This window comes from Mixophyes fleayi, chromosome 8 (genome assembly GCF_038048845.1).
Source record: "Mixophyes fleayi isolate aMixFle1 chromosome 8, aMixFle1.hap1, whole genome shotgun sequence".
Taxonomy (NCBI): Eukaryota; Metazoa; Chordata; class Amphibia; order Anura; family Limnodynastidae; genus Mixophyes; species Mixophyes fleayi.
This window is the reverse complement of record NC_134409.1, coordinates 23,326,859-23,350,181: the sequence shown is the minus strand read 5'-3', so window position 1 is coordinate 23,350,181 and position 23,323 is coordinate 23,326,859.

The following is a 23,323-nucleotide window of genomic DNA, read 5'->3' as shown; positions in this document are numbered from 1 at the left end:
CAGTTGAACGATATCTCCTGAATGATACCCAGATCTCAGAGGCAGCAAGAGTTTATTCCACACTTCACTTTCCATTTAAACATACACTTATTGCAAAGAGCAATCACTCTAAGAGCTGGCTCAATAACATGGCGGCTGGACAACTCCAAAGAATACGTGGAAATTGTTCATCAAATGAGAAATTCAACAAACAAGCTAGTTCTTTATTGAACGCTTTTGAGAAGTCCAACTCTGCCTATATAACATTTGGATGGGGCTAAAAAGCCTAATTATAATTAGAAGGTAAGTGATTTTGATAAATCTATGGCATTTATCTCTAAATTTAATGGTATTTTTCATAAAATTGAGACTATAATCACTATGATGTTAGATCTGTTATCAAAGACACAATACATAATATACTAACACCAACTTTCTTCAGAACTAAACCTTCCAATTCAAATATCAAATCAAATCCTAGTACCTTTGGGCTACCTCCAATAACTATATGTTTTTTAAGTCTGACAGCTAACAATGCATAACATGTTCTCGCATACAACATCAATAGCATTTCAATTGAACACTTTTAAGAAAAATGACCTGGGAAAATTGTTTATTTTATGCAATGATATATATACACAATTTGTTTAGTGCAATGCTTGCACAGTTTTACACGTGCCCTGAGATCTTCTTTTTAGGCTTTTAAAATGACACCTATTACGTATATTATTTGAACCCCAAAGCTATTTACTGGAGGTTTAATTGATGGTTGAAAATGACTGGCCAGCACAAGTTTAGATACTCAGACCAGAACTGACTTCATATGCTTCTGATGAAACGCATAGAGAGGTGGAGAAACGTGTTAAGGAATATAGTACTCTCGAGTACTGTAGTGGCTGCTGGGACACTTTATTATGGTGGATTTAACATCACTCTATTCTGGAGGACTGGGGAATTAGAAATTGACATTGGGAGAGTGGTGAGATTTTGCAACTGACGTTTGTTTACTGCTTTATTGCTAATTACCGGTTAAACACTGATTGTTCCTTTTCTCACATCGCGATATGATCGAAGTATGCAATTTTACTGGTTGCTCCAAAGAGCTTTATAATAAATTAGACTGTGTGTTCCTTGAATACATGATACATTGATTGAGCGTTGCTAATTAATTAAACTTGAACATATCCATATAGATTTGTTTTACTGGTGCACCTTTTGTATTTACTTTATACTAGAGAAACCTGGCGATAACAGCCTTAAATTAAACTGAAATATGATGACTAAACTACTTTATCAACAGAATTTATTAACTTTTTTATACACTAAATTACATGTAGAATGTTTAACAATGGAGTATAATGAATAAATAGCTATATTATCATTCACTATTCTAAAGGAACTAAAGAATTTCTTTATACACTACAATATATCTATAAGTTCTTCCATCGAAGTTACATTGCTGGACATGGTCCCCGCAAAATGCGCTGATATATGTGGCTGCAAATAACTATCACAGTTTCCAGACCACCCAGCAGGTCACATGTTTCAGTTCGCCCAGGAAGGCTTAAAATACCTGTCACAGTTTCAAGTCCACCCAGCAGGTCACATGTTCCAGAGCAACCAGCAGGTGCACAGGTGTATTACCAACAAATACATTTTCCAGAGGACAATGGTAATGTATTGTTGCATTGTAATATTTTATTTATCTTATCTGTGTTTTCTCAAACGGAGAATACTCATATCCCTTCTGATTTTTCAATGCCGTAAACCAGGGCAGAATTATGTTTGGCTGTGATATCCTGACACAGGTCCACTTTCCTGATTCTGAAGCGTTGGAGTGCTGTGAATATTATTTACTGATGGGATGGCAGTTAGAAAAAAGCTGTACATTAGCTCAGCTCTTTGCCTAAGCTCACTCGTTTCTTTATTCTCACAAATATAAAGCATTGGATATTTCTGAATACTGTTGGCAAACATAACAGTAGCACTAAGGATCAACTTCGTACAAACAATTCAGTTTTAGGACCTACTGAACTACCATCTCTGTTCAGCTGTGGGACCCACAGAGCTCAACTGTCTTTGCTGTTTCAACATCTATTCAGCTGCCCACTGAACTCAATTTGTGATTGTTGTTGCCATCTCTGGACCCTTTGCACTCAACTGTCAGCATCTTGCATATTGTAGAGTTAGAGCTGCAAAAACTGCCTACTCTGTTAATCCTAGCTGGGGGACGGTAAAGTATCCTACACCTCCCTCATTGCCTTGCACCATTTGGATCAATTGCTCCTTCTCACTATCTTATTACCTATCCTAGCTAATACACATTCATTCATATCTCTCACATCTCTCCATCAATTTACACTCTCTCTTTCTCCTTTTCACTTTCACCACATCTCTCTCCAAACTCCTATTCTCTCTCCATCATCTTGTTTTTCCCTCCCCTGATATTATTAGTTCCCCTTCACTACTTCCCTCCTCGCTAGTCTGCACACATGAACTGTTTTGTCTCCTGCACCCACCACACTCACCTGGTAACAGATATAAACCTCACACCCACAAATTATTCCCACATGTTTCTTTCTCACCCTGCTCTTTCTCATGGCTGCTGGTAACATCTTACCTAACCCCAGGCCCCGAACAATCCTATATCCACATCATGCTCCTCGCTCCACTCCAAAACCTTCCATCCACCCCATACTTCCAATCCCACCAACCTTATCCACATATCTCCACTACCCGCTCTCCCCATCTCCTGTGTACTATGGGATGTCAGATCCATTTGTAACAAACTTGCATCCATTCATGAGCTATTAATTTCAAAATCCCTCAACCTCCTTGCCATTACAGAAACTTGTCTCACCTCCTCTAGCACTACATCCCCTGCAGCTTTCTCCTATGGAGGACTCTCCCTCAGCCATACTCCCAGTCCCGGAAACAGACAATGTGGTGGAGTAGGCATCCTACTTTCTCCAAACTGCACCTTCCAAGTTGTAGATGTAGCCATAGATGTAGCCTATCTAGATTTTAGTATAGCTTTTGACACTGTCCCACATTGCAGACTGTTAAACTTGAAAGCTTCGGATTGGATTCTAACATGGTTGAATAGATAAAGTTTTGGTTGCAGGATAGAAAACAGAGAGTTATAGTAAATGGAGTGCATGGTCCCTACCCCATATTATCATCACTCTGGTTGTAATCATCTTAAGATAACTCAGCATAATATGCAAAATGTGTGTAAATGCATAAAACATGATGATACACTATTAAGAGTATTATCATGCTGTTGAGGAGCCAGTCATCATCGTCATCGGTCTGCACAGATTTTAGGGGTCGATTTTGCAATGTGGTGGTCTCAGTGGGTCTTGGTTACATGGAGTACCCCTTCTCTGTAAAGGAGCACAATGGTGTTAACAAGGCTTCCCCCATATGGCAGGTTCCAGAGGAGGTGGTGACATTGGATTTGCACTCTCCAGCACAAAATTTAAAATGATAGAAAAAAATCTATATTATTTTATTCTTTTCTCTTCTCATCATCAATCAAAATAATAAGAATGGGGTAATTTCATAACTTTCTTTAAGTAATTTTGGCTGTAGAATGTTCAAAGTTAAAATCTGAAGGTCTCCTGTTTGAAAAGTTTGTTCAATCTGCAATCTCCGCTTTCGTTTTATTTAATAGTATACTATGATTTTCAATATTATTTTTAATATTCCTGATATGCTCAAGGATAAGTATCTTCAAAGGTCTATAGGTCTTACCAATGCATTTAGCCACAGCAACACAAGTTGGTGACACAATTCATTAAATTTTTAATCTCTTTCCTGGTAGATTTGTCACTGTCAGAAAATTCTTTAGCTCCCAGGATATTTACATATTTTGCAGGAAAAACAACAATTGGGTGAAGGTTCTATGGTTTATATAAGTCATGGCGCAGTGGTAATTATTTGATAGGACTAATCTCAGTTAATACAATACAACCATTGCATTTTAATGTATTTAATATGTTTCTTGTAAAGTCTGTCATTACGAAAGTGCTTCATTCAATGAATCACAGAGTCCGGCTCTTTCTATTGTTGCTGCTTCTCTTATTACATGTTTTCTATGTAGAGACGCTTGATTGAAAGAATTACTAATCTCTGTTTCTTTTTCATGCGGAGATAATTTCAGCTAATAAAACATAATCTCTATACTGGGGATAAAAAATATTTGAATATAATCAACATAATTATGAAGGCGCATGATGATATGGCAAATTGTCAATGCTTCACTACATAAATTGCTCAGTCCAAATTTCTTCTAAACCGGGTTAATTTAATATAATGTATCCCTCAGACTGTAAAATTGCTTTATATTAAAATACTTAATATAATTATATAGATTTTTAGTGATTTGTGTGTTATGGTGTGTTAAGAAGGTATTGAACCCAACCTCCTACATGTGGCACTGCTCAGAATAACAGCTATCCTATAGGCTCTTGTACATAATTCCATTGCAGGCGCAAACGCAGGATTTCTATAGGGGGGTTTCCAAAGGTTTGGTTTCAGAAGAAAAGGAGAAAACAAATCACTAACTGCAATAATAATGTTCTATTTACCTAACTGCTGTCTGTGGAACGTCAGTGATCTGGTAAGCATAATATTATTCTGGTACACATCTATTTAATTAGCATAAGCTGCTGAGTAAAAGGTTGTTTTACACTAGGGAGTGCCCGGTTTTATTGTATTTACAGATGTTTTAAAGACCGTAAGGATTCAAGTAATTTCTAAAGGGAAGCAGCAGATTTACCAATGCACACCTGACCCTAAAAGAATACTAATGAAGACACTTGTTGCTGTGGAAATATTATTCTATTCCACCTGCAACTGCAGTGTATTAAAATGCAGCCATGTGTGTCAACATGGGGATCTAATCTGGGGCCTGATTCATTAAGGATCTTAACTTGAGAAACTTCTTATTTTAGTCTCCTGGACAAAACCATGTTACAATGTAAGGGGTGCAAACTAGTTTTCTGTTTTGCACATAAATTAAATACTGACTGTTTTTTCATGTAGCACACAAATACTTAATAGCTTATTTGTACACTGAAATTTAAAGTTGATATTTGTGTGATACATGAATAAACAGTCAGTATTTAACTTATGTGCAAAACAGAAAACTAGTTTGCACCCCTTGCATTGTAACATGGTTTTGTCTAGGAGACTAAAATAAGAAGTTTCTCAAGTTAAGATCCTTAATGAATCAGGCCCCTGGTCTGTAATAATAGGAAACTAATAATGTTTAAACATAATAATACAAAAATATAATGATATTATAATGTTAAAAAAAATACAGCTACTAATACCTCAGCACTGGAGAAAGGAAAAAGTGATGATAATAAAAACATAAACATGACTAAGGGCTGAGCATGTCATTCAAACGTTAAAACACACAAGTTGTAAAGAAACTTGTGTGAGTTCCGAATATTAACTTCAGTTGTAAAATAACATTTATTTCAAATTCCTCCTATTGCCCACACCTGTCTATATAGGTAAAATGACACCAAGACACCACGTTACTAATCGTATTACGTGGCCGAATGCCATGGTCATTAAGGTGGCTTCATTACTTTACATATGACAACTATAAAAAAAAAATGAGGACAAGCTTTGCAGAAGCAACATAATGTGCTTACTACTAGTGTACCACCAAAGTCTTACTATGAAACACCAAAATAAAATCATACAAGAGCTCAATTTTGCTGGAAAAAACATATGCCTTACATTATCCATGCACATTTAAAGTCCTCCTATTTTATACCATGAGTTGCTTCTCATGTGATAATGAAGGTCAACCAGAGGACTGGTTTCTGGATCATTTTAGCCTTGAAGGATAATATTGTTCAAGGGATTTGTATAGGTTTGAAGGTGAAGAAAATTGTATGTTCCAATTATTTAAGTCTTTCAGTGCTTTAATTACCTGTTAAAAAGAGGGCAAGTATCAACATCATCATTTATTTACATAGCGCCACTGATTCCGCAGCGCTGTACAGAGAGCACATTCACATCAAACCTTGCCCCATGGGGGCTTCCAGTCTAAATTTCCTAACATACACACAGACAGAGAGACTGGGGTCAATTCTGATAGTAGCCAATTAACCTACTAGTATGTTTTTGGAGTGTGGGAGGAAACAGGAGCACCTGGAGGAAACCCACGCAAACACGGGGAGAACATACAAACTCCACACAGAAAATGCCATTGTCAGGAATTGAACTCATGACCCCAGCACTTTGAGGCAGAGGTGCTAACCACTTTGCCACTGTGCTGCCCAAGCAGCAAGATTGTCTAGTACTCTGGAAGGAAGATATTACAGGCACGGTATGTACAGATATAAAGTTACCAAAACAATCTTAGCCGCTGGATCTGCAACCTGCAGGTTTAATTATCAAGATCAGTAGTTTAACCTCATCTACTGCCAATAAGCATTATATCTCCAGTAAAAGGCTGATGCCTCATTTCAATGTTCTCAAATGTTCATTTGTATCTTCTTCTCCCCAAAAAAATAAATATACCATGACAAACCCTTCCTAATAACACTTGTCAGGATTGATCCTTAAAGAACCTTCACAGTTTACAGTATATTGGCAGGAAAGCAAAAATTATATTAGGCTGCCTTGGATGACTAAACCAGATAGCCCAGCATGTGTTGTGCGGTGAATGGAAAGAATCTTAGCTGCAGACAATAACTCTCATGGGAAAGACATTTAACCAGTAACACAGAACATCCACAGGCTGGGAATAGATACAGAAAAACACATCACACATGGGAGTACGTGGCCAATGACGCTTCCATTTACTGTAGATGTGAAATATTGTAAAAGAGTTCCAGGAATCCATTCCCATTGATTCTGTTAATCTGGGTGCATTCAAATCACAACAAGCGATAAATGTTATGTATTTCCAGCAGGAATAAATAGGACTACATTTCGAAAACTGAGATACTTGTGGTGTCACACTCTTTTCTGGAATGGGAAAGGTTCCGCAGTGAACTTATTAGTATTATGGGCATTGTAGGGAAGGATTTTATGGAATCATAACAACAACAGTCCTGTTTATTTAGTAGGACACTCCCATTGTCCTAAGAGCAAAAGTGGTGCGGTTACTGAATTGGGACATGGTCATTGCAGCCAAGGGGAGTGACTTGGCCAAATGGGGAGCGTTTTAATTTTGTACCAATTTTTTCCTCTCCGGGAAATTTTGAATGGTTTAAGTCTTCATATAGAATGATGCAACAAATATTATGATATATGATGTGACCTGTTTCACTGAATGCCTGATTCATTTTACCAAGAGAATGGAAAAACTAATCTCCCTGCGAAGCAGTTTTATATTCAGGCTTGTCCTCATACTAAGGGAGCCAGCAATCTGGTACCAGCAACAGAGATATTGTACTTCATATTATTTGGGTAAAATTAAAAGTTGGTTTATGTATCTTCACTAATTATATGATAATTATATCATGTGTATATATATATCTATAATATAAATGTCTAGTGGCGTGTGTTAGTCTGTCTGTGTGTGGAAAAAATAAAACCAAGCTGCAGCGCCACCTGCTGGGCGGAGTTATACACTGACCTACTAAATTCTTAGTGTGTGTGTAAAAAAAAATTCAGAAAGGGCTGAAATTTGGTATACTAAGATGTTTTTAATTTGTTAATTTAATTTGTTAATTGTTAAAAGTGTTTATAAAGATTTTAAAAAAATATATATATATTTCTTGAAGGAGAAGTGACAGTTGGGAGTGGTTGGTGGTTGCCGGGGGTGACAGTGGGGAGTGGTTGGTGGTTGCCGGGGGTGACAGTGGGGAGTGGTTGGTGGTTGAGGCCTGGGCTATGGCCCAAATGCATGACAAGAACCTTTTTAACACCTTAAGTAGCTTGATTTGATTAGAATGCATGAGTATCATGCACGGGTTAACTTGTATATATATATATATATATATATATATATATATATATATATATATATATATATAAAAGGATGTAAGGGTTACCTTGGAGGTCAAGTGAATATGTAGTGTTGCGTCTATCCAACTTGCCTCAACTTGCCTAGCTAAATTATACAGCAGATGAAATCAGCAAATGTTCCTTCGGGAGCAGGGATATCATTATGACAGATAAATGACAGTGTGAATAATAAAGAAATACTGAAGGGTGTGAAAACAATGCTATTAATCGTTCCTGACTTTAAATTGTGCTGCTCCCTAATCATAAAATATTGGGGCTGTCAAACTTGCCATGTGTTTGGAAATGTTTGACTACCGTGAAATATGGTTGAAACAGTTTTTTTCTGGGAACCTTTCTTATATAAAGCAGTCACAGAATGCTAATCATTCACTGTTACAGATCCTAATTCAACTCAATAAATCATTACAATTATCCATCCACTAAAAAAATGCTGACATCCCTCCTACTAGTGACAGATCAAAGCCGAAATGCCAGTTTATTTTTATAGCTGAGAAACGCTGACTGGTTCTCCCCAAAATAATCTGGATGGCACATAGCATATCATAGACATGCTGTAATTGTAGTTTCATTTAAAAAGACATAGCTTTCTACATTACATTTGCATTTTAATAAAAACAAAGAACCTGGACGTTGTTTCTGCAACTTATTTGATACAGGTTATTAGACTTATGATTTCACCAGTGATCCAGCAACAACTAGCTATTGAGTAGTTAAATAATATTTTGCCAATAAACCGCTTCTGGTGATTGTCCCCAAAACAACGAAGAAACAGGGCATGTGGGTCAGAAGATACTAACTCTTACTGGAGCCTAGTATGATGCTTCTCCCAATCCAATAGCCAGCCAACAGATCTTCTTCAGTCTCCAAATCCCATCATCTCCCAACCAGCAAGTCCATTCCCAAGGATCTCTGCGGTCACTCGGTCCTCGGGGTGTAGCCCAGTTTGAGCTATTCTACAGATTGCTATTCCTGGTGAATTTTAAAACTGAGTCGGCCTTATGCTGGTTGTAAAGACTGTGTTGACTGGAGAAGTCACGGCTCATCCACCCAGCACTGTCTTGACCAATTTACTTTCAAAATTAAGAGACATCGAAGAACATATCAAGTGTGTCAGAACTGAGGGATGAGTACGACCATAATTGATGTGCTCCAAAGGGATGGCACCCTTTACGTTTTAGTATTTAGTGGGACAAAAGCCCTTCTCACTCTCCCCTAGTCTCATATGGTTCCCCACCATTCTCCCCTTGTCGATTGTCCCACAAGTCTCAGCCCCCACCACACATGTTCCTACCTGCTGGCATGTGAGGTTGAGGAGGGCTCTGGTCTTCTTTCCACAGGTGGTGCTCCATGAAAAAGAACACTGTGTAGAGTGCTGGCATCTTCCAATGATGACGTGAATGGAGCTCTGCATAAAGTGTCCACATCATGGAGCAACTAATGAGCATCAATTTTAGCAGCGAGAAGTGGAGCTTAGCTCCTGACTGTGAATACTGTGGCTTATAAAACGTCGCAATATATAATGAAAGTTGTTTCTCCCATATAGTAAAATGTCCCTTGTCTATGGTGCTGAAGAATTCAATCTTTCTGTCCATAGCTCTACAATAGAGCTCCATAGAGCTCTATTCAAAAGCTATAGTTGGATGGTTGTAAAAATAAATGAGGGGTGGTGTATCTGGCACACAAATTAAAGTAACAGGGGTGGGGGGTGTTCCTGGGGGGTCCAATATCCTCAATGTTTCTAATATGTTATATTAAGGAAAGCTTGTCCAAAAGTGAACAACTGCTTTATGAAAATATATTCTTTCAGATAACACCTAAATACTAAGTGACTAAACAAGAACTGTTTAATTAGAAACCTTGTCATCCCTTACAAATGCAGACATATTTACATAGAAGAATTGTCTTAACATTGATTAAAATAAATACAAAATGGAATTTATAATGAAGTTAATAGGAATTATTACTACTTGTGTAATCAATTTATAGTACTATAACAGAGGGGCTCATATAGTCTTAGCTTGAAAGCTGAATAGGGGCAGCACAGTGGCACAGTGGTTAGCATTACTATCTCACAGCTCTGTGGTCATTCACTAATTGTGTGCAGTTTGTAGGTTCTCTCCATGTTTGCGTGGGTTTACTCCAGGCTCTACATTTTTTACCACAGTCCAAAAAAACATACTGATAGGTTAATTGGCTTCTGATAAAATGGACCGCAATGTGTGTGTGAGTTAGGCGATTTATATTGTAAGCTCAAATGGGGCAAGGACTGATGTGAGTGTCTAGATATTCTCTGTGCAGTGCTGCGTAATATTATTGGCACTATATAAATAATTGATAATAACTAACAAATAATTTCAGGGTATATATGGGCAGCACGGTGGCTCAGTGGTTAGCACGTCTGCCTCACAGCACTGGGGTCATGAGTTAAATTCCCGACCATGGCCTTATCTGTGTGGAGTTTGTATGTTCTCCCCATGTTTGTGTGGGTTTCCTCCTGGCTCTCCAGATTCCTTCCACAATCCAAAAACATACTCGTAGGTTAATTGGTTGTTATCAAACTAACCCTAGTCTGTGTATGTGTGTTAGGGAATTTAGACTGTAAGCTCCAATGGGGCAGTACTGATGTGAGTGAGTTCTCTGTACAGTGCTGTGGAATTAGTGGCACTATATAAATGATGATGATGTTATCTTAGAAGCCACATGAGCATCTATTTACCAAAGACTGTACTTGTAAGAAATTACGCTTTAGTAGACAGACTTCGTGGTCTCGGCGCCCACTTAGGCAGTTGGGTCTTGTAACATCTACATGTATGGTGTTTACTTCCTTGCAAATAGCAAACAAATTCCACTTGCAAATGGAAAAAAAAATTTTTTTTCACTGTAATAAAGGTTTGAATAGGAAATGAAGATAATAGGAGCTTTAAGCAGACAGATGAAATATTGTAATGTGTGACCTCAATGATGACACCACAAATAAAATCCAGGTACTAGTAAGAACACTGGTAATGGAATTTATCATGTGTTAAAGATTATACAGTCAGCACTTCTGCAGGGAAAATGCTGTTGCCACATAAGATGAGGATAATGTCATGCAGGGATTGTATATATTTTCATTTTAATGTTAAATAATAGACTACAGATTACACAAATATATATTTACATTTTATGCTATGGTAATTTTTTTTTGGAAAATGAAATGAAAACACATTTTCTAATCACAGCCCGTCAGAGTAGCTTATGTACTGGTGTAAGATGAATATGTCTATGCTGCTTATGCCCACACCTGTGTGAATGCCCAAGGCTGGATAAAAGCCAAATATAGCCCTTGGCTGATGAGTGTTTATAGGATCCTGTTCACTGATCTCTACAGTGAACTTAAAGTAGCAGCAGGATTGCTGTCAGCAGTCATACAGCGATGGTGGATTATAAGTAGGGTGTTCTGGGCAGCAGCTCAGGCTTAACTGTTAAAGGGCCCACAGCTTCCCCATTCACTGGCGCAAGTATACAGTGGGCCTGGGTTGAGGGGCTTCCTCTTTATCCTAATAAACTTTAGGAGATTTTGCTGCTTAGTAAAATACACTTGTAGTGTTAAGCTTGTTGTGTATATTAATATTTTTGTTTTAAAGGATTTGCTGTGGGTTCTATTTAAAATGTTGAAAAGTGTACTATATCTGTATATCATACTTGCTAACTCTCCCAGAATGTCCGAGAGACTTCCGCATTTTGGGTGGGTCTCACGGATTCCCGGGAGAGTGTGGCAATCTCCCACATATGCTCACTTCCTAGTGAAGTGGGCAGAATTAGGGCCAAAATGCCAGCCGCGAATCTCCTGGAATCGCAGCATTTGGCCCCGCTGTAAAATGACGCGTTTTGCATCATTACGTCACGGGGCGAGTCCAAAATGATGCGATTTCAGAGCCCCGCACGCCCATGTCCCCCAGGGAGGCTCCCGGACACCAACTTCAAAAAATTGGTATGTACTATATATCATGGGGGCCACGACCAGAGAACTGCGCATGACATTGGTGGATATAGTAAATACAGTCTTGCAAAGCAAACAATAAGCGAGACTCCTTTGTGACTGCAAACAGAGTACAAAGCATGCTCAATTTTTCTTCCATCCAAAATCAATAACTCACAATTATTACATATTTCCTATCATTTTAACTCACCAGTGAACCAACATTTTTTCATTTAAAAATGACTAGTAACCTAACAACAGATATCAAGTGAGGAGACCTTTTGGTGTTAAAATAGGAACATTTTTTTGCTCTGTACTTTTCTTTTTAAATAATTACTCGGCATTGTAATGAATTTGCCCTTCACTTTTGGCAACCAGCATCGGTTACCCTACCTCTGTAACACATATAGGTCACTGGGGCGTGGGCTAGTATTTCACACAACAAGGTGCTGGTGAAGCGGTCAGCCACGTTGTTGCATATGGGAGCCTCATATGAAGAACCAGAGTCTACAAAGATTGGTAGCTATTTTTAGCCAGGACCTGGGATGGAGGAGGGAGGTCCTGAGTCCCTGGGGGGAAAGAGACACATTATGAATAGAGTGGGCAGAAACAGGGGGTGCACAGCAGTGCAGCGAGGCGCAATTTAATGACCCCTGTAGGGGGAATAGACAGCCTTAAATTTAAGAAGCCCCATAGTGATGGGTCAGTGACAGAGCGGGATCCTCAACACCAGGGGTACCCCAGGAAGAGGAACCAGTGTTAATGAGAGCATGCAGATGTGTATGAGCCTGCACTGGGACAAGTGTGAACTTCCCCAACAGAAGGCCCAGAGAGGGGAGCCTTTGGATGGAAAGCTGTGTGGAGGAGCGTGCCTGGAAGACAGAGGAATTGAGTGGCAGACAAAGACACTTGGAAGGGATGAGTGCGTGGTGGCTGCCACAGGAGTATATGGTGACATAATGGGAGGAAGAGTGCTCCAATAAGGGCACAAGGGTGTGCATGGTGGGAGAGCCACAGAAAAAGGTCCACATATGGGAAACCTCAGCAATGTTTTAAGCCAAGAGCAAACTGGAAGTGTTCCCTTAAGAATAGCTGCCAATTTCACCCCCAACACCGGGTATGTGAACGGCCAGTTTTGTGTTATCCCTGCTAAATGTGAACGGGAGGAGAACGCAACTACATTGCAACTGTTATGCATATAACTATGTGCTAGAGGAGAAGGAGGTAAAATAAAGGTATGTTTTGAACTGAGATGGCCTGGTGGCAAATATATCTTAAAATTTACACTACACCATCACGAGTATCCATTCCACATGACACCCATGATTAACACCTTCGTATCCAGCAGACCCTCTGGTATTGGATGCCACACCCATACCATAGCAGCAGTAGAAGAGGAGAGCGGCAACGAGTCGGGTACCACATGACAACAGGGCACCCCAAGTGACTGCATAACACCAGGTCAGGTTTGACACTACAGTGTCGGTGTGAGAGAAGTCAAGCGGAGAAAGACAGTTAATTCTGGAAGCAAGTGAACTTGTGAGTAACCACTAATTCTGATGTTAGTTTGCTACAGGAGTGATTAGTAGTACTATAGCAGAAGTACACCAAGGGGTATATTTATTAAACTGCGGGTTTGAAAAAGTGGGAATGTTGCCTATAGCAACCAATCAGATTCTAGCTGTCATTTTGTAGAATGTACTAAATAAATGATAGCTAGAATCTGATTGGTTGCTATAGGCAACATCTCCACTTTTTCAAACCCGCAGTTTAGTAAATCTAGCCCCAAGTGTGTTACGCTAAGAGATCTGAAAACAAGAGATTTTTGTTATAGAGAAATCTATATCATTTATTTATCCAACAGAGGTGACCTGACGCCCATTGTTTTCCTCAGTGGTAACTGAACTATATCACCTGCTGCTTCTGTTCTACCTCTTTTCTCCTGTTATCAAACCTTCATATGTTTGCTATCTTTCACCCACAGGATCCTGAGGTTACAGCTGAGCTATAGCTGTGCGGTTGTCCCAATGTTGATAGTAAGTACGAATTATGTAGAACACTAACAAAAATCTCTGAAGCAAGCAGTGGGTTACACGTAATTTATTTCATCAAAGAAAAGATGTCGAACAAACAGACAAATTGAAGCATAATAATAAAATCCATTTGTTATTTTTTCTGTATTTCTGTATGCGTCCACCAATAGCCTCCTTTAGCAAATCACTTAGTCTCATTTATTTCTTTCTAAAAATAGTGAACTTGAGAACTTGTAGCTTTGGGCTCAGCTGTTTACTAGAACTTTATGAGGTATTCAATCATTTCCCGGTTCCATTGTTACGCCTTCTGTATAGGGACATAAATAGCGAAATGCAATAAACTCCCCCACTGACATTGTTGGGCATAATTTCTGCAACAAGGTCATTTAATTTTCTGAGTCATAAGAACATCTGTCCTCATATCGCTTCTCCAGTAAGATATATTGAGCAATACGTTGAATATAGAACAATTGAGTTGAATTAAGATTCCTGTCTGTTGTGTCGGTATCACACAGTAGAACAAAGGCAACCCCTATATATACGTGACATGCTGGTCTTATATGGAAGCATATTATCTAACTTGAAGTACCTATGTAAAAGGATTGCATGCTGGTTGATTGGTGTTGATATAATATTTTGTGCTGTATTTTGTTATTGCCTCCTAATACATTTTGTTAAATTTTTATCTTTTATATACAATAGTAAAATTATAAATGCTTAATTTTTTATGTTGCGTGGTCCAGCGCATTGTATACAGTTTAAGCTACTTGTTTTATCTTTCGTCAGTCGTCTGACTTTATTCACCAACAATATTTGAACAAACCCCGTAACAATGCAATTCCTTTGAATCAATGATCTATACTTATTCTTCAAACCTCATCCAGTTTGTTCTAGTGCACTTGACGCAGAACATTGTGAACTACAGTAAGTAAATTCTTTCATGAGCTCCCAAAGTACCCACCTGCTTTGTCTTATAGTAGGATTAGAGAGAACACATTAATGTAGACTTCAGAAGTCTATTAGTCAATCTAGAGCGACATGGGAGTTGTAAGGAGCACACCTTATGCCACCGAGGCGCTGATATTAGGTACTTGTAATTCCTAATTATTGTTATACCTGAAATGTCATTCATGTTATATCTTGCATCCTGAAATTCACTTAGAATTCCAGAATAGTATTGTCTTCACGTATAATACTTTTACGTGAAAACAATACAATATGATGTCTTATAAACAAACTTTATTTACACCCTCCCAGACAGACAGATACCAGCATCCAAAGTTACCACAACCCTCGCCCCCAACATTTGAACCATCTTACAAACCCACAACCTTCCAATCACAGCCCCCATCATTTCAGTACTCTCAAGAACAAGAGAACTTGCATGGTCCTCAGCCATATTCATCACCATTCTCCTCATCCTCACTGAGGAGTATCAACGAATATCGATGACTTGCTGAATGCACAGATTGATACATTTACACCCCAGGCATGCAAGTATACTCCTTTGTCTCCTTCCCTAACTCTCCTCCACCACTATAGATTAGTAGTGCTATGGGGACTGTAAGTTCTAATGGTTTTATGATTGCTGAATAATGATAAGTGTGGTGTGAGGCAGCAAGGATGGCAGTTTGTGCTAGTGCATCATTGTGATAACACAAGGTTGATTTTCTCTATAATACGTGACTATAAGTAATAATAAATTCTGCTGCAAGACTGATCTTCCTCTCTCACCGCTCCACATCTGATGCACCACTTTGTAAATTCCTACACTGGCTCCCTGTGTCCTCCAGAATCAAATTCAAATTATTCACCCTTACCTACAAAGTCTTCAACAATACTACCCCTGCATACATCTCAAATCTCATATCAAAATACTCTCCCTCCCACCCTCTCAGATCTACCTCTGTCCTGCACCTTGTCTGATCTCTGGTAACCACCTCTCACTCCCGCCTACAAGACTTCTCCCATGCTGCTCCCCACTTATGGAATTCCCTACCACGCTCAATCAGACTTTCCCACAGCCCTCAAACCTTTAGATGCTCTTTGAAAACCCATCTCTTTTTTTTGGGGGTGACCTTATCCCAGATAACACTATTCACACTAATGCATCCTCACAATTATCCCAATCTCCACTCTGAGCCACACTCGCTCCTTTTGTTTCAGCTGTGCCCTCTTCCACTTAGAATGTAAGCTCTGTAATGAGCAGGGTCCTCCATACTCTTTGTTTTCATGTCTGCATTTATTTTGTTGGTCTTGTCTGTTCCTGTTTTCCGTTTGTCCTGTTTTATCTATGGCCCTCTCTTCCCTACAGTACGGCGCTGCGGAGCACTGTGGCGCCTTACAAATCTGCGATAACAATAATAATACGCTAGTGTCCACTAGCATCTAATAATGCTACTGTATCCTCTGGGCAGATGAATGCAGATATGAACACTCTGTTCACAACACACTACAGTAGACAATGATAGCAGCATTGTGTATAGCAGAAGTCTTATTATTTTTAATTTTTTTCCAACCCAACTTACCATTTTAAATCCCAAATCACTAGCTAAGCAGTGGGTAACTTTGGCAGAACGCTAGCCCCCTCGGCCAATACAAATTGCTTCATAAGCCCATCTCTACCTCATATAACGCATCCCACAATTGCTCAGACTCTGGCTCAATGGAAAAAGTTGAGGCAATTTGAACACTTTTCTTCTATATTATTTACCCTACACCCTCTCAGACATAACAAAGACTCCAGGTCTAGCATCTCACATACTTAAGAATTGGTGATCTGCTGGTCCTCCAGTTGGTTGGTAGGGGGGGAATTGGTCCATACCAGGAAATTAAAGTTACAACTAGTTGCCCCACAGTTCACTTAAGCTTCATCAAGTAGTGTGACAGTTTTGGAGACTTAGTATAAGGTGATTACTAGATGGCAGAAATGTCCCAGCATCCTTGGCAAGTTTCCTGGGCTCTCGGCACTGTGATAGCTCCATAGGAGATATCTGGCATATATGGTGGAGATGTCTGAGGCTCCAACCTTTTTGGACAGAGGTAATACAAATTTCCAGACTCCTGGATTCTACATATGATTAAGTCTCCAATTTCTTCATATAAAAAAAATCTCTCCAAAAACATTTCAATAATGCTGCTAAGGCGGTTATCCTAGTTAGACTTAAATCCCTTACCCCCCCCCCCCCCATCGGTGTCGGATTGGTTAAATAGACTAGACTTCTATATGTCAAAATAAGAGGTCACTTTGGCTGCATTAGACTGAAATGCAGAGTGGCCAGTGGATATACCCTAATTTTTTTACTTTTCGTGTATAACAGGAGCACAGAATATATCCCCCCCCCATCCCTACCCCTGCTCCCCATATTTTCCTCTCTTGTTACTCCATTTAAGTTTTCCCCCTTTTTTACTGTTTTTTTTAAATAGTCAAATATTATGTCTGGTATGTCAACTTTACTATGTTTGCTGGTGGTTGCTCTTTTGATTGCAATAAAAACAATTTACTTAAAAATAAATCCCAAACCACAGCTTGATACATGTTTCCCCATATATTTAGGTTGAAGGACTAAAGTTAAATGGGATATTTTAGAATTGAAAGTATGTTAATCTATTTGGAGAATTATATCATCATCATCATCATCAACAACATTTATTTATATAGCGCCAGCAGATTCCCTAGCGCTTTACAATTGGGAACAAACAGTAATAAAACAATACTGGGTAATACATAAATACGTAGAGGTAAGAGGGCCCTGCTCGCAAGCTTACAATCTATGGGACAATGGTTTGATACACAAGGGTAAGTATTGCATCATATTGAATATTTGTCCAGCTAGAATGTAAATGTTACAAAGTATTTAGCGGGCTGAATGCTCAGTCACACAACTATGTTGGTCAGAGGATTGTTGTCTTGTGTTAGCTGTGTAAAGGGTGGTAATAGGGTAACCTAGGGAGAATAAGAGGGTGGTAGAGGAATACTATAAACTTGTCTAAAGAAGTGGGTTTTCAGAGAAAGTTTGAAGGTTTGAAGAATAGAGGAAAGTCTTGTGGTACGAAGGAGTGAATTCCATAATGTGGATGCAGCCCGAAAAAAGTCCTGTAACCGAGAATGGGAGGAAGTGATGAGAGTAGAAGAGAGATGCAGATCTTGTGCAGAACGAGGGTGTCAAGTTGGGAGATATTTTGAGACAAGTGAGGAGATGTATGTTGGTGCAATTTTGTTGATGTTCTTGTATGTTAATAGAAGAATTTTATATTGGATTCCTTGAAAAACAGGCAACCAAAGTAAAGACTGACATAGTGACTCAGCAGATGAAAAATGTTTTGGAAGGAAAATCGATCTAGCCACTGCGTGCAAAACAGATTGTAGGGATTCGAGTCTGGTTTTGGGAAGACCAGTAAGGAGGGAATTACAAAAGTCGATGCAGGAGATGATAAGTGCATGAATTAAAGTTTTTGCAGTGTCTTGTGTGAGATATGTGCGTATTCTGTAACTGTATTTTAGATGTATACAGCATGATGTAAATATAGAGTTGATGTGGGGAACAAAGGATAGTTGTGAGTCAAGGATTACACCTAGGCAGCGAGCTTGCGGGGTGGGATTTATGGTCATGTTGTCAACAGAAATAGAAATGTCAGGCAGTAAGCTTCTATTGTTGGGTGGGAATATTATTAATTCTGTTTTTGAGTTGGCAAGAAGACATCCACGATGAAATGGCAGAAAGACAGTCAACACAGAGACAACACAGATGGTGAGAGATCAGGAGAGGATAGATAAATTTGTGTATCATCCGCATAGAGGTGATACTGAAATCCAAAGAAGCTTATTAGTTTTCCTAGAGAAGTGGTGTAGATAGAGAATAGCAGAGAACCTAGGACTGAGCCTTGTGGTACTCCAACTGATAAAGGAAGCGGAATGGAGGTAGTTCCAGAGAAATTAACACTGAAAGAGCAATTAGATAGAAAGGATGAGAACCAGGATAGGACAGTGTCTTGAAGGGATTGTAGCGTCTGTGTGAGGAGAGAGTGGTCAACAGTGTTGACTGTAGGAACAGAGAGATCCAGGAGAATTAGAAGAGAGTAATCACCTTTATTTTTAGCTGTGATCAGATCATTGACAACCTTGGTCAGCGCAGTCTCTATGGAGCGCTGAGAGTGAAAGCCTGATTGAAGAGGATCCAATAGGTTGTTTGCAGAAAGGAAATGTGTGAGGCGAGTGTAGGCAATGCGCTCTAGAAGTTTGGAGGGGCATGGGAGCTGAGAGCTGGGGCGGTGATTTGAGAGAGAGTTTGGGTCACAATTTAGTTTTTTTAGAATAGGAGTAATCACTGCATGCTTGAATAGTGATGGAAAGATACCAGTAGAGAGAAATAGATTACAGATTTTAGTTAGAGGTGGAATGAGCACATGAGACAGGGACCTACCAATTTGTGAGGGTATGGGATCAAGAGGACAGGAGGTAGAGTAGGAAGATAAGAAGAGAGTAGAAACTTCATCTTCATTTGTGGTATCAAATGAAGAGAGGATGTCAGAGGGTGCTGGGAAGGAATTGAGCTGATTGATAGTCGAGGGAGATGATACCATTTCAAGTCTGATTTCATCAATCTTGTCCTTGAAATAGGAAGCAAGATCCTGGCCACTGATGGTAGTCGGAGGGTTTATGGTGGGAGGATTGAGAAGAGATTTAAATGTGTTAAAAAGGCGTTTGGGGTTAGAAGCCTGAGCATAGATGAGAGATTGTAAGTATGCTTGTTTAGCAGTGCCCAGAGCACTTCGATAGGAGTGGTAGATAGCAGTATATGCATTAAAATCATTGGAGGTTCAAGATTTGACAATGAAGTCTACTCGGAGTATGAAGAGTCGCTGGAGCCACTTGATTACAGGCAGTTGCTAGGGTTTGGTGAAAATGAGGAACTGCCATATCAGGGGAGGAGAATGTAGAAATTGGGGAGAGAAGGTGTTGGAGAGAGGTGGAAAACTGTTGAAAATCAATAGAGTTAATATTCCTGCAGGTAAGAGGAGGCTTGGAAGAGTTTGACAGCAGGGATGTTAAAGAACTGGGAGTGAACAAGTAACTAATAAGGTGATGATCCGAAAGGGGAAAAGGAGTGTTAAGAAAATTAGAAACTGAGCATAGTCTAGAGAAAACAAGATCAAGACAGTGGCCATCCTGATGAGTAGCGGATTCAATCCACTAGAAGAGGTCAAGTGAGGAGGTTAGAGAGATATAAATGTTTGTACAGTGCATGCACACCTAAAATGCATAAATCTGTATATATTTCTTTGCATACTATTGATTTGTGTCCCTATGTGTCTGGACAGGCAGAACGGGGGCGGACAAGCATAGACTCAATAAGTAAGGGTGCATTCACATAACTAGACATGAACACATCCGGAGATACACTTTATAGAAGGCGTTTCTCTTGCTCTTATAAAACAATTATCCCCAATGTGTGGCAATAACTTGAGGTGATGTAGTAGAAAATTATTAAAAACAAATCTGGGATAATATAGTTGGAATTGTGCAATAATACTAAATACAATAGTAACATTCAATAATAATACGCAGTATATATGCATGAGTGACTTTCCCTCCTACTGTAATGACTCCTACAGTGGATAAATTCTTAGAACAGGATGAATGAGAGATCTTCACCTATAGCAGCCGCCTTTCCTGTAGAGAGTGATATTCTCGCAGGCATTCGGATGCCCCAGGGACTTCGGCTCTAAGTAGTAAGTGCTTATCATAAGTATCAGGTAGCGAAGGTGTGTAAAAAGCGGTGGTAACTGGCAGACTGGGTATCGGAACGCCAGATGGCAGATGAAGGAGTAATCATAGAGAATGCAAAATGGTCAAGGCAGGCAGCAAATAGGGATATCAAGGACAAGCCAGAAGGTCGGAGCATGCAGTGAGCAAGGAAGGTCCAATAAAGTCAAGGGTCCGTGATGGGCAGCAGACAAGAAAAATTCAGGAACAAGCAGAGTCAGGCAATAGGTAGTCAATCAGCAGGGATATGATACAACAACACGGCAGGCTTCAAAAAATTGCAGGGCAAGAATACTATAACTGGCAGGGAGGCAAAGCAGTGAGAGCCAGTCATATTCCTCCATCAGGAGCAAGACCCCCTGCAGTGACAGGGTAATAATGGTCATGAGACCTGCAAGCTGGACACAACGTCCTGGCTGCTAGGCAACCAGCAGGAATGGAAAAGGCAGGGTGTGCGGTCAATTAGAAGGGAAGGTACTCTGGCTACCTAGCAACAGCTGGGATGGAGAAGTTATAGTGAGCAATCATGAGTAGCATGGCAGCTCGTAACACCTACTATTATAAGGAGTTAATTAATTAGGTACCTTGTGCAGTCCTAATAAAAAAATGCGATACTCCTCCCGCTCACTATACACCTCAAGGCATTTACATCTCACACACCCCCAATCACACTGTAAACTTTAGTAATACTGACAATAGCACGGTTCAATTTGGCCTCTTTCATCGATGCACATATAGGACTGTTGGTGTCAATGGTAATTGGAGCGACAGGCAGGATGCTTTAAATGTTAAAATAAATATTTTAGACTCCCTGTCTCTCTCTCTGAGTAGTAATGTTGGTCGTTTATTAAACAGATTGCATCCAATTACAACAGTGTAGCACATTTGCTGTGTGTAAATAAGAGTAGGAGCACATTTATCTGTATCCAAACCTTTTTGTGGTCCTCTCAGTCTCCAAAGTCTGTCTTCAATACACTGTGATTAGCTGAGGACTCTCCCTCTCTTCTGATATGGTTCATTTTCTCTCCTTAGAGCTCTCTCTCATATACCCAGTCTCATACCAGCTTACTTCCTCAGCCATGCTGGCAGAGTCCTCACTTCTGCTACTGGGAAACAGAGGTCTGGTAGGTAGCTATGCATAGTTATACATGTATTACAAGGTGTATCAATAATTCCAACCACTATATTCTCGGATATATATAATGTGTATACTGTGTATATATCTAAAATATACATTAAATAAATGTATACATGCAGGTAAAAGGCTACAGACTGGGTTACACACATGTATAGAAGTGCACCTGGGGTGAGAGATATACAGGTCTGAGACATGTGTGACAAACAAAAGTATAAAATGTAATTTAGCGCACATGCTTTGAAAGTGTCTTTTTTCACAGCAACATCAAAGTTGACAAAGGTTTGTCTGCAATCAAGAGTGGTTACAGAGCATCTGCAGGGAACTCCTTTTAAAGGCAAGGAGGGAGTGTCATCTGTCTATCAAGCCAAGGCTGTGGGAGGAGTCTCAACTATATAAACCTGTGTTGTGCACTTGTGCATTGTGAATGATGTCAGCTAGTGGCCGGTGACCAGTGAGGGAATCTGGGACTAACCAGTGATAGTTTTCCTGGTGTCATCTTGACAAATGATATCGGGTGCCTGTGTCACAAGAATGGGGCCTGTACTACAATATATATATATATACATATATATATACAAGTTAACCTGTGCATGATACTCATGCATTCTAGTCAAATCAAGCTACTTAAGGTGTTAAAAAGGTTCTTGTCATGCATTTGGGCCATAGCCCAGGCCTCAACCACCAACCACTCCCCACTGTCACCCACCAACCACTCCCAACTGTCACTTCTCCTTCAAGAAATATATATATATTTTTTTTAAATCTTTATAAACACTTTTAACAATTAACAAATTAAATTAACAAATTAAAAACATCTTAGTATACCAAATTTCAGCCATTTCTGAATTTTTTTTCCCACACACACACTAAGAACTTAGTAGGTCAGTGTATAACTCCGCCCAGCAGGTGGCGCTGCAGCTTGGTTTTATTTTTTCCACACACAGACAGACTAACACACGCCACTAGACATTTATATTATTGATATACATATATATATATATATATATATATATATATATATATATATATATATGAGAAAGAATATATTTGACATTTTCCTGTTCACACAAAATAATTTACAAGAGAGCTGGCTTCTTTCCACCCCCCCCCCCCTACCCCTCAATATACTAGCATTTGTCTCTGTGAGTCAAGCACATTTACATTTCAAACCGATGGCTTCCAATTAGGTACATCAGCCCCTCCCACAGACGTTTTTGTAAGTAAGTATCTGAAGACAAAGCCTTCTTTTTGGATACCACTGCACACAGAAAGTCACAGATTTTACCTCTCTTGGTAACTGGAATTGGAAGGAGACACATCTCTATCCCTTATCTGGACACCTTGCAAGAATTTCACATGGACCCTAACGGGCGATGGTAATATTTGAACATGAGGAAATAGACTTAAATATGAGTAAAATGTACACTGTTTATTTCCATAGTGTT